An 11,291-nucleotide genomic window follows, 5' to 3' on the forward strand; every position below is an offset into this window, starting at 1 on the left:
TTGTTTTTCCAACTATTTTTCCATGTCTGTCAAGTTGTTGAATTCTTTGGAGTATAGGCCTTCATAGTACTGTGTAATTAGCCTTTTAATCTCATTAGGGTCTGTTGTAATTTCCCTGTTTCATCCCTTATCCTGACAATTGATGTTTGTTCTTTTATTTCTTTGGTTAGGTTTGCCAGTGATCTATAGATTCTGTTAATCCTTTAAAGAACCAGATTTTTACTGCATTGATTCTTTGCGTTGTTTTCTTGTTTTCCCAGTTGTTTATTCTATCCTAATTTTTGTTTTTGTTTTTCTTTTGCTATTTGTAGGATTGTCCTGTTGAGTCGGCTCTAATTGCTAGAGGTTTTGTGCCAGTGTATCAGTCACAAGCCTCTCCTCCTTTTTCATGTAGGCATTTATCGCTATCAAACTTCCTCTGACAACTGCCTTTGCTGTATCCCAAAGCTTTGGGTACATCATGTTCTCATTCTCATTGGATTCTAGAAACTTCCAGTTTACATCTCTGATCTGGGTCAATACCCACTCATTTTGGAGTAGAGATTTGTTCATCCTCCAATTGTTTGCCCTTCTTTTCTTAATCCTCCTTTTGTTGATTTCCAGCCTTATGGCTGGGTGACCTCTACACATTTGAATTTGAATTTATATCGGCTTGACATGTGAGTCAGCATGTGGTCTAACTTCAAATATGTCCCATCGGATCTTAAAAACGTGGTGTGTTTTTTTTGTTTTTGTTTTTCCATTTGGGTGGAGAACTATGAAAATGTCTTTCATGTTAAGTTGCCTCATTGTAGAGTTTAGTTCTGTAGCTTCCTTATTAAACTTCTTTCCTTGTGATCTATCTCAGAGAACTGTGTATTAAAGTCACCTACCATGATTGTTGAGCTGTGATTTATTTTTTCATCTTTTGGAGCGCTTGATTGACAAATGATACACATCTCTTTTGGGGTGCATAAATGTTTATTGTGCTCACTGGTTCTTTTATTTTCTTTTTTTTTGCTAAAGAACAGATTTTATTTTCCATTTCCCATCCCACCCCCCAAAAACCACTAAAATTGCACAAGGCACAGTAATTCAGCACACGATAGAAACGGGGAGATAAGCAATCGGTCATCTCAAGAAGGGGGGGGTACTTGATAAGGTGCACTTGGGAGGATGGACTCAGCGTCATCTGCCCTCCACAGAAGGCATTAGCCCAGAGAAACCTCAAGTCAAAGAGAAGAGCTCAGGCACTGGTAGCATCTAGAATGGAGATGTGATTTGCCTCTATATAAACAGAGTAACACCCAATTCTATTCCAAACTCAGTTTAAGGTAACACTGCCAGCGTTCCTGATTGGAGAGAGGATTATTGTAAAGGTAAATTTAACATGTTAACTTTCACTTTAGGGTCTCTGTTTAAATTGTGTTGCTAGTGGAGGGGGGGGGGGATGAGGGAGGGAGAGGACAAAAATTCAAATTCTCCTACAGACCAAAAATATTCTCTGAAATGTAGACATCATGTCAGTTCACCTTGAACTTAGCAGCTTTTAGGAGAACTGATATCTACAAATGTCCAAGTACTTCCAATCGATGGTCAAAATCAGGGTGAAGGGCGGTGTCTTCCCAGGGGCCCTTCAGAACAGGTACTGGAGAGAGAACTCTGATGTGAAACGGGATCCTGATCGATATTTATAGAGGACCTCTCAGATTCTGAAATGGCCTCCCAACTCCCAATGTCCCTTGAGCACAATTTAAAATATGCTCGGCCTTCTCCTTCTAGGTCTGTTGGCTCTTGTGAGTATACATTCCAGTGACTTCGAGTTGACCTAACTGTGCCAGCAGAGCAGGGTTTGAGGGCTGCCCCTTCACATCGAGACGCAGTGCAGAGGAAACCATTCAGAGACAGCTGGGAAATGCATCTCGCTTCTGGATGGTTCTGCACCAGGGGTCTCGCCAAGGTAGGCAGGCTTGCTCATTCAGAACCTCCTAGAGCTGGGCACCTTCAAGCCATCTGCAGACCATCAGGGGCACCTCTGACCATTGAGAAAGTTTCCTTGGACACTCCTGCCTGTCCTGACAACCTACACTTTAGACATTCAAGGAAAACACCCTTTGTCTTGTCGTCCAGGACTGTTCACTGGCTCTTGATCTATTGATCTCTTGAGCATTACATAGTTACCCCCTCCTTACTTCTTGTTATGGTTTGCATTTTGAGATCACTTTTGTCAGAGATTAGGATTGTAAACCCACCTCCTTTGTTTTTCCTTTCCAATTGCTTGATATATTTTTCTCCATCCTTTGATTCTCAGCCTATTTCTGTCTGCAAGATTGAGGTGTGTCTTTTCTAAGCAGCAGATCGAAGTGTTGTGTTTTCTAAGCAAATCTGTTAATCTCTGTCTTTTAGTGGGTGAGTTCAGTCCATTGATATTCAGAGCTATAACATACATCAGTGGACTCTGTGATGTCATCTTGTACATTTTATGTTGGATGTTTTCCTACTTCCCTTCTTATCAGTGCATTGTGAAAATAAGCGAGTGTTTCATTCTTTCCTTTTTTTCACCATTGGGCCATGTTATCTTGGGATTTTTTCAAAGGGTTGACCTCTGGGTGGACTTGTGGGATGTGATGGTCTCCTATTTGTGTTCGGTGGGTGTTGTTCTTCTCAGCACACTGGGTCAGCAAGGATTTTTTTTGTAGAGGTGGGTTTCTTTTAACGTATTCATTGAGTTTGTCCTTGTCTGGGAAGACTTACTTTGCCATCAATCTTGATACATAATTTGACTGGATAGAGGATTCTTGGGTTTGATTGTTTTCTTTCAACTCTCAGAAGATGTTACTCCACTCTCCTCTTTTTCATGATGTCTGCTGATAAGTCTGAGCATATTCTTATTTGGGTACCTTTATAGGTGACAACCTTTTTTCCCCCTAGCTGCTCTCACAATTTTCTCCTTTCCCTCAAAGTTGGATAATTTAACTATTATATGCCTTGGAGAATTCTTCCTTGGATTCAGTCTAGCTGGTGTCCTCTTTGCTTCCTGGACAGTTTCCTGATTCTTATTCATTAAGTTGGGGAAATTTTCGTTTAGGGATTCACTCGCTATTTTGCTGTTGACATCTTTGTGGTATCATGTTCTGGTAATCCAATTATTCTAATGTTGTTCCCCTTCATAGCATCCAACATTGTTCTCAGGTGTTCTTCAGTTATTTTGCTTACCTTATTTGACTGTCTTTCCCGTTTGTTGGAGTCTGCCCGGTTATCCTCAAGGTCACTGATGCGATTCTCTGCTTCTTCTAATCTATTCTAGAATCCTGTTAACTTATTATTTGCTTTTGTTACCTTGTCCCTTAACTCTTCTATTTACCTTTGGTTCTCATCCCTTAGCTCTTGAATTTACCTTTGGTGCGTGACCCTTATCTCCTCTATTATTTCATCCTTTTCCTTCAATGCTTCTCTCAAGTACTGTATGGCTCCAAACAGCATTCAGAAGATTTCTTTCTGTGGTAGCTCAACTTATGCTTGTTCTATGCATGTTGCTGGATTCAGGACTTCTTCTGTCAATGCGATTTGTTTCTCCTGCTTTTTTTTTGGTTTTTTTCGTTGAAGTTGTTGTCGATGGTTGCTGTCTGTGTGTCGTTTTTGTGGAGCTTGGTGCCATTTTCCAGAGAACCAAAGAGCCCTGGGTTTTCTCTTTTGCAGGCTGGTATAAATGTTTCAGCAGGCTGCCTAAAGCTAACTGTACCAAAGAGTCAGACTACTCCTTTACCTAATTAGGGTTTTCCTCTCCTTAGACAGCTGAGATGCTTTCTTTGGAGTTCAGATCTGGTAAACCTCTCAGGGCATACAAGTGGGGTGGGTGGAGAAAGCGAGTGTAGCTCTGTGCATGGGGGTTGTGGACAACATGAGGAAAGCCCCATTTGCATGGCCAGGAATGTCAAGCAAAGGTGGGGAAAGACCTGCTGCGGCTAGTGGAGGTGTCTGATTACAATGGGGAAAGCCTTATTGCTGTGGTTGGAGGTGTTGGGCAAGTGAGAGTAATGCCCTGTTGCTGCAGGAGGAGGTATTGGAGTGACAGTAGGAAAAGACCCACTATCATTGGCTCGGGGCACTGAGCTCTGATGGGGGCAGTGGTGTGGATGTCACACTGACTTGGGAGAGGCTGGGGCAGTGCTGGGCCTTGCTAGCTGGGGCAGGCCAGGGCTGTGCTGATCAATGTGGGCTAGGGTGGCCAGGGTGGCACTGCTCCACGTGGCTGTGGCTGCTATAGGGGTAGGGGGGTGTAAGGCACAGGTGACTTCACTTACTGCAGACAGACTGCAGGCTGGCCCACCTTACTATTTTCAATTGGCTTTCAATTGCATATGAAAGCTGTGAAATAAATAGGGAAGATCAGAGATGAATTGATGCCTCTGAATTAAGGTGTTAGTGAAGAATATTGAAATCACCTTGGACTGCTCAAGAACAATCTATCTTGTAAGAAGTGTCTGTCGAAGACTCCTTGGAAGGAAGGATAGCTAGACTTGCCTAACATATTTTGGACATGTTATCAGGAAGCGCAAGTCCCTAGAAAATGACATCATGCTGGATAAAGTAGAGTCAAGGGAAAAGTCAAAAGCCCTCCATGAGGTAGAATGACATAGTGGCTGTAACAACAGTTTCAAACAACAATTGTGACAATGGTTCAATGTTTCTTCTATTGTACAAATGTTTTATAAGAGTTTGAGCAGACTCAACAGAACTTAACAATAACAATATATAAAATAAAAAAATTAATATTTTCCCCTAAAGAAGAATGTTGGAGTATTGAAACCAATTTGTAGTTAAAGATAAGGAATGGGGTGCAAATGTTGTCAATAATACTCATACAATGTATAATGGGTTGATTATTGTCCCTCAAATATTCCTGTCTACTAAGAATCTTATTTGGAAATGAGTGTTTACAAATGTAGTTACATGCAATTCCTAGATTATAAGGAACATCTATTTCTAAATGTGTCCTTAAGTTGAAATTATATATAAATTGAACAGTGAGAAATGTTTTACATCTAATATAATATAGTGAAATATTTTTCTTAGTGATGTTGTTATTTCTGTAATTGTATGTATCTTTAAAAAATATATTTAACAGGCCTTACAAATTGGTTCATAAATACTCGTTGTCTAATCATAACCTGGCAAATGTCTGAAGTTAAGGATCAAGATGAGATCACTAGATTATATACTCTCTCATAATTGATGAACATACTGTAGTTATGGTCAATGATACTTTATTTCTACAGAGAGCAATGTATTATTCTCTGGGTCAAAGTAGGAGCAGATTACTCCACCAATCTATTTGAGTTTTAAATTATATCTAGCAAAATGATAAAGTTCTGCAGAAATCTTTACTAAAAGTCTTAGAATTAACCAGGGTCCCTGAGATCAAATTTTCATCTGTATATGTTCAATATGATACTATATAATATTTTATATATATAGGTATGCTCAGGTGATTTTTTGCTGGACTTCTCAGCTTCCTATCTTTCAAAAACTCACTGCCAACTCATGAAGTTGATGCCAATTCAGAGTTACTCTATAGCACAGGGTAGAACTGCCCCTGTGAGTTTCTGAGACTGTAACTCTTTACAGGAGTCAAGTTTCCAGTCTTTCTCACTTCCTACCTCTAGAACCTTTAGATTTAACAAATATTTCACTAGAAAAACCTTATGAAAAGTTCATTGTTGTCCCCTTTTCTTTAATCATGGACCTTGAGTTTCCATGAGACTGACACATGGTTTTTGTGATTGTTTTCTGTTGAGGGTGAATGTTAATCTGTGTGAGTTTTCAGGGAAACATTTAGACAAAAATTTACAGTCACATCAACGTGCACACAGAGGTCTTCACATTTGTTGGTTCTTTGATGCCTTCAAAATTCTGGATATTGTGTTTTTGTATATTTATTTAGGGTAAATGACATCCTCAGATATCTCAAACATGGCATCCTCACCAGACTACCCCTTTCATTTAAGAAATAGAGTCAGAGCTTACCACCACCAACATGTTATCATCAAAGCCATTTCAAGGGCAGCAATCATTGATCCCTAACTTGTTGTTATTGTTAGTTGTCATGAAGTCAGTTCTGACTCATAGTAACCCTATGTACAAGGGAATGAAACACTGCCCAGTCCTGCCATCCTCACAATTGTTGTTCTGTGTAGCTCATCATTGAAGCCACAGTGTCTATCCATTTTTCCAAGATCTCCTTTTTCATTGCCCCTCCTCTTTACCAGGGATAGGTCTCTCCTAATAACAGGCTCAGAATCTTTAGTGCCTCGCTTCTAAGGAGTGTTCTTGGTGTACATGTTCCAACAGAGGTGTGTTTGTTCCTTTGGCAGACCGCAGTATTTTAAATTTTCTTCTCCAACACAGTTAAAATGCATCAATTTTTCTTCATCATTAGCTTTAGTGGTTGGCATGTTTGTTTGAGTGATATTTATACAGACTAGATTTCCTTTATGCTGGATGGATATCCTTTCACAGACAGCATTATACTTCAAGATAAATATTGAAATATCGTTTTAAATGATGAATGTGACCTCTTTCTTGAATTTGTCATTCCTGGCATAGTAAACCATTTGACGGTCTGATTCAAAATGGTCAATACTAGTCAATTTCAGCTCACTAATGCTTGGGATTACGATCTTTATGTGTTCCTTTCATTTTTATTCAGGTCCAATTTTTCTAGATACATACTTTGTACATTCAAAGTTCAAGTTAGTAATGGATATTTCATCTTATTTTGAAATGCTACTCATCCACAAATGAAGATCCTGTAGGCTTAATTTTATCCACATCATTCTGGTCCACTCTGCTTTGAAAAGACAGCTTCTCTTCCGTCCTATTGTAAGCGCCTTCTAACCCAAGGGGCTCACGTCTAGCAATATATCTGACAAGGATCTGCTGCCGCTCACGAGGTTTGCCGAACCTGACAACATTTCAATGCTGTCACAAACTTTTCAGTGCTTAATTCCTCAGAAGTGGACAACATGTTCCTTTTTTTGTAGTCTATTATTATTCTGGAAGCTCTGCTGAACCCTGGTTTCTTTTTTTCTCACTGTGCAACCTGCTTAAGTGCTGAAGCCCACGAGGTAAAGCCAGACAATGGTTCGGGGTTACAGTTTGCTTTGGCATGGGACACTGTGAGAGGCCCATGGGATCAGACCTGCCATAAATCCAAACCCATGCTTGAACCCTGATTTCTTTGGGTGACCCTCCTGTTATTTAAAATACTGGGTGACATAACTTCCAGCATCACAATAACATACAAGGCACCGCAGTGCAACACACTAACAAAAAAGCGGTGGCTCCCTACCTCAGACAGTATAAAACCTCTTGCATTCTTGAAGAGCAATGTGAACCAAACTCTGACCCTGCCGTGCACTACAGGATGACAAGCAGTACAGAACCTCCATACGTAACCTTCCTCTAACAATAAAGTTCCTATCTCCCAGATTCCTGGCCCCTTTTCAGGCTTTCATAACCTAGCAATTGGGAAGGTCATCCCCTATTCAGGGGTCTCCTCGTACTTTTCTGTGGTTGTTCCTAGTGGATGACTTGGTCTAATTCAATTTTTGTGTCATCCAAAGAAGTAGGAGTACTCAGTGTGGACATTACCATGTCTGGAGAACCTACTGGGCTTTGTTTCCTAGGGTAGCTACAACGAAATACCACAAGCAGGTGCCTGAACACATCAGAAAAACATTGTCTCCTAGTTCCTGAAGCCTGATGTTAGAATACTGAAAGGCTCTTATTTCTCTGACCGCTTATTCTTTTCTGCTCTTAATATCTCCATGTGCTTCGCGGAGATCCTTTCTTTAAAATCAACCTTCATATGCTACATATACTTCCACTTTTTGCATGCCTTTCTGTGCTTGTTCTCTACTCTTGTAAGACCCCATTCAGAAGACATTAGGATTTCCATTTCAATATGACCTTGTTAACTGCTTATATCTTCAAAAAATGCACTGTTTCTAAACAAGGCCATATTCACATATGCAGGCATTAGTCCTTAAGCGTATCTTTTTGGAAGACACAATAATATCCATAGTAGAACCACTCCAATGTTTTTCGTAGCACAAAAAATGTACACATGCATTCTAAGTGGCATTCTTTCTCTTGCACTGCCATCAGATTGATTCTGAGTCATGGTGACCCTGTAGGACTGGACAGAACTACCCCGTGGATTTTCTAGAGTGTAACTCTTTTAGGGAGGAGAAAGTCTACTTAAATAGCATGAATCTTTGTAAAAACCTCATCTTATAGCATCACTGGAAATAGTACAGATGTGGTCTACGTTATCCCTGATGTGAGGTAAGCACTGAGTCATCAGCATTGTAATGCAAGTAGTTCAGCTAAGGCAAATACTTTTATTTTAAGAAAGAAATAATAAACAAAAGATAAAATTGTGTGTGACAAGATTGATATGAATATCAGTGAAGGAAAATATGCAGCAATGTTACCAAAAGGTGACTTATTAAAAACTGACTCTGTTAGTTCAAAAGGTTATTCTTTCTATATTGTGATTGGCATTGTTCCAAGGAAATATATAAATACATAGATAAATAAAACTTAATGCAAATTATAATATCATTTTAATTGAGAGTTATATGAAAACTCAGGAAAATCTGTCATTGTGGTTATCTTCCAATGCTAAATTATTAATTTTATTTGCTTCTTAAATTCCACCAGAAAGAAGAAGAGTGGTGTAAGTGACACAGAGGGACATTTCTATCTCAAATATATTATTTTTCTTAGGCTAGGTTCACTAGACAAATAAGATGAATGACACGTATGCATATAATAGAGACATTTATATCAAGAAAATGTCTCACATAATTGAAGAAATGGACAAGTCCAAGTCCACTGTGAATATGACCTTGTTTAGAAACAGTGCATTTCTTGAATATATAAACACAGGTTCAAATTCATGCATCTTCCCCTGACTCATGTTGCAGTGGGGGCTGTTGAACCAAGAAGGGTGAACCGGAAAATTGTGACTTAAGAGGGGATTGAATTCAAGGTCAGCATGTCAGACTTGTGACTGTAGAGGCAAATGAATCAGAGGGCAGCAAGTAAAATACCAGGTATTAGCTCAAGTCCAAAGAACTGGAGGTTAGGTCAGCCTCCACCATCCTGGAGGAAGTAGCTTACCCAGTGCCTTGGACTTCTTGTATTTGTTAGCCCCTGCAGCTTCTTGAGTCAGGAGAAGCCTTGATTCTAAAATCTGATGCCCACCTTGGGCCTTGCCAGCCTCTACAATTGTGACTTGCAAAAGTCAGGATTCTTGCTGGAGCAGATGTATCAGCAGGAGTAGCAGGAACCCACCCAGGCTCTTGGACCCTGCAACCCAGAATGTGCTGCAGGATGAAGCCTTAGCCATGACCACTCGGGAGTGGCTGCCCACAAATCATCCCCACACCCTACCCCTAGCCCTTTGTCCATGGCCGCTGTCACCACAAAGCATCACAAGATGATGAGGATTATGGTAAAGGCCTGACCCTTTAACAGTCATCCCTTCATAACTCTGAACAATTCTTGGCAGTCTCACCACAGCATCTTAAAAGCTGCACTTAATGGTCTTGATACCTTTCTTTCCAAGATTTGAGCCCGGAGGTCCAAACTAAAAGTGCTGGATTTATCGCTGAACACTGACACCAATTTCTGGGTCGTGTGGCCCAGAAACCAGTCCATTGACTCTGTGTCCCCACTGGAGGAATTGAGAGGCCACCCAGCCAGGGACTAAGAATCAAGAACGAGACAATTCCAGGTCAGGGGAGAAGCAGCAGCCTCTCACCTCTGTGGAGGTGCACACAGATCTGAGCTCTTAGGGAGCTGTCAGAGATAAATTCCTCACCTACCTCATTGAGAGAGGCGAGCAGAGAAAGGACTCCAGCACCAGTCTTGTAGGAAGATGGCGTTTATTGGCACTATACCCAAACTTCCCAGTATTGAGATCCTGATAATGGTGCAGCTAGACTATGTCCAAGAGGTGGGTGTTGACTGCAGCTGGAAGCTGCTCCCGTGAACTGGTTTGCTCTTCATCTGGGCCAGAGGGTTCATCTGAGCCATCTCCAACCCCCTGGGACCATCCTGGATGCCCCAAGTCCTGTTGTTAGCACGGCATGGAAAAGCTATTTGACTAATTCGCCTCTCCCTTCCTCAGTTTGAGGCCACTCCAGCACCTCCAACTTCACTCAGTCATCTTCCTCCGTGACCACCTGCAGCAGGTGTTCAGATGCCCGAGGATGCCTATGGAGACCCTCAGGTTAACTAATGGCTTCCTTTTGGACACTGACTTACCATACCTGAACTTTTGACCCAACACCAGTCACCGAAGATTCCCAGATTTGAGTGGTTTCTTCGGGTCAGAATGAAGTCCTGAGTTTCTCCCATTTCTGGTAGAGTCTCAGCCACCCAACTCACTTTGACATAGGTGGCTCTGGGATTAGGGATTCCATTGTTCTTGACTTGCTGCGTGCCCTGGGCCTCTGCTCCCAATTCACCATCTTTATGTGGTGAGGATACACAGCCTCCAATGGTTGTCCTGTGGTACTTGCTGCTTCACGCCATTCTACTGTGCATGCTCAACTTCCTGCAATTCCTTGTCCCTCTGGATTGCTATGGGGGTGCCCCAGGTCTTCTCCACAGGGACACGTTTCTTAGGTTTATGGATAAGCTGTGGCTAACACTGCAGGAGTTGGAGTAGTCCAACATTGTTAGCTTTGGTCACAGCCCCCATTATAGAAGACTATGAGCAATTATCATTGAGAGCTGATGTAATTACCTGCAATTTTTGGCATGCAATGACAATCCTAAGCTAAATATTAGTTATTAACCTAATGAGAGAAAAGTGAGTGTTTTTTTATTTCCATGGGGTAGTTTTAAATTTGAGTCCCCAAAGGTAGATTCTGTTTGCTACTGTTGATCAGATAGGACTGAGATTGGGGGAATAAATCAAAAGTCACCAAACTTAAGTCACACCCTAACATCATGCATCATCCTAGAGATTTGAGGAAAGAGACCCAACAAAGAGAGTAGGAAACTGATGGCAAGGACCGTGCAGACTTTCTAGCAATGTTGGGACTCTGTGTTGAGTGGAGGCTAGAACGTCCCCACAGCCAACAAAGAAAGACTGTCTTCACAGCTCGTGCCCTATATTTAACTTGCTACCTACCCAAACTGGAGAATAATGCATTTTCACTTATTAAGAGAGAGAAGAAGAAGAAGAAGAAGAAGAAGAAGAAGAAGAAGAAGAAGAAGAAGAAGAAGAAGAA

At 41.1% G+C, this 11,291-nt stretch overlaps 1 non-coding gene across 1 annotated transcript; it reads right to left on the reverse strand.

Moving 5' to 3' along the window:
- Positions 1 to 7,070: 7,070 nt before the first annotated feature.
- Positions 7,071 to 7,203, reverse strand: LOC115868881. The gene has a single exon (XR_004045842.1). It is a non-coding gene; the product is annotated as a small nucleolar RNA SNORA42/SNORA80 family (small nucleolar RNA).
- Positions 7,204 to 11,291: the final 4,088 nt, after the last annotated feature.

Source organism: Echinops telfairi, unplaced genomic scaffold, assembly GCF_000313985.2.
Source record: "Echinops telfairi isolate 266 unplaced genomic scaffold, ASM31398v2 ScPeMD7_18;HRSCAF=68, whole genome shotgun sequence".
Taxonomy (NCBI): domain Eukaryota; kingdom Metazoa; phylum Chordata; class Mammalia; order Afrosoricida; family Tenrecidae; genus Echinops; species Echinops telfairi.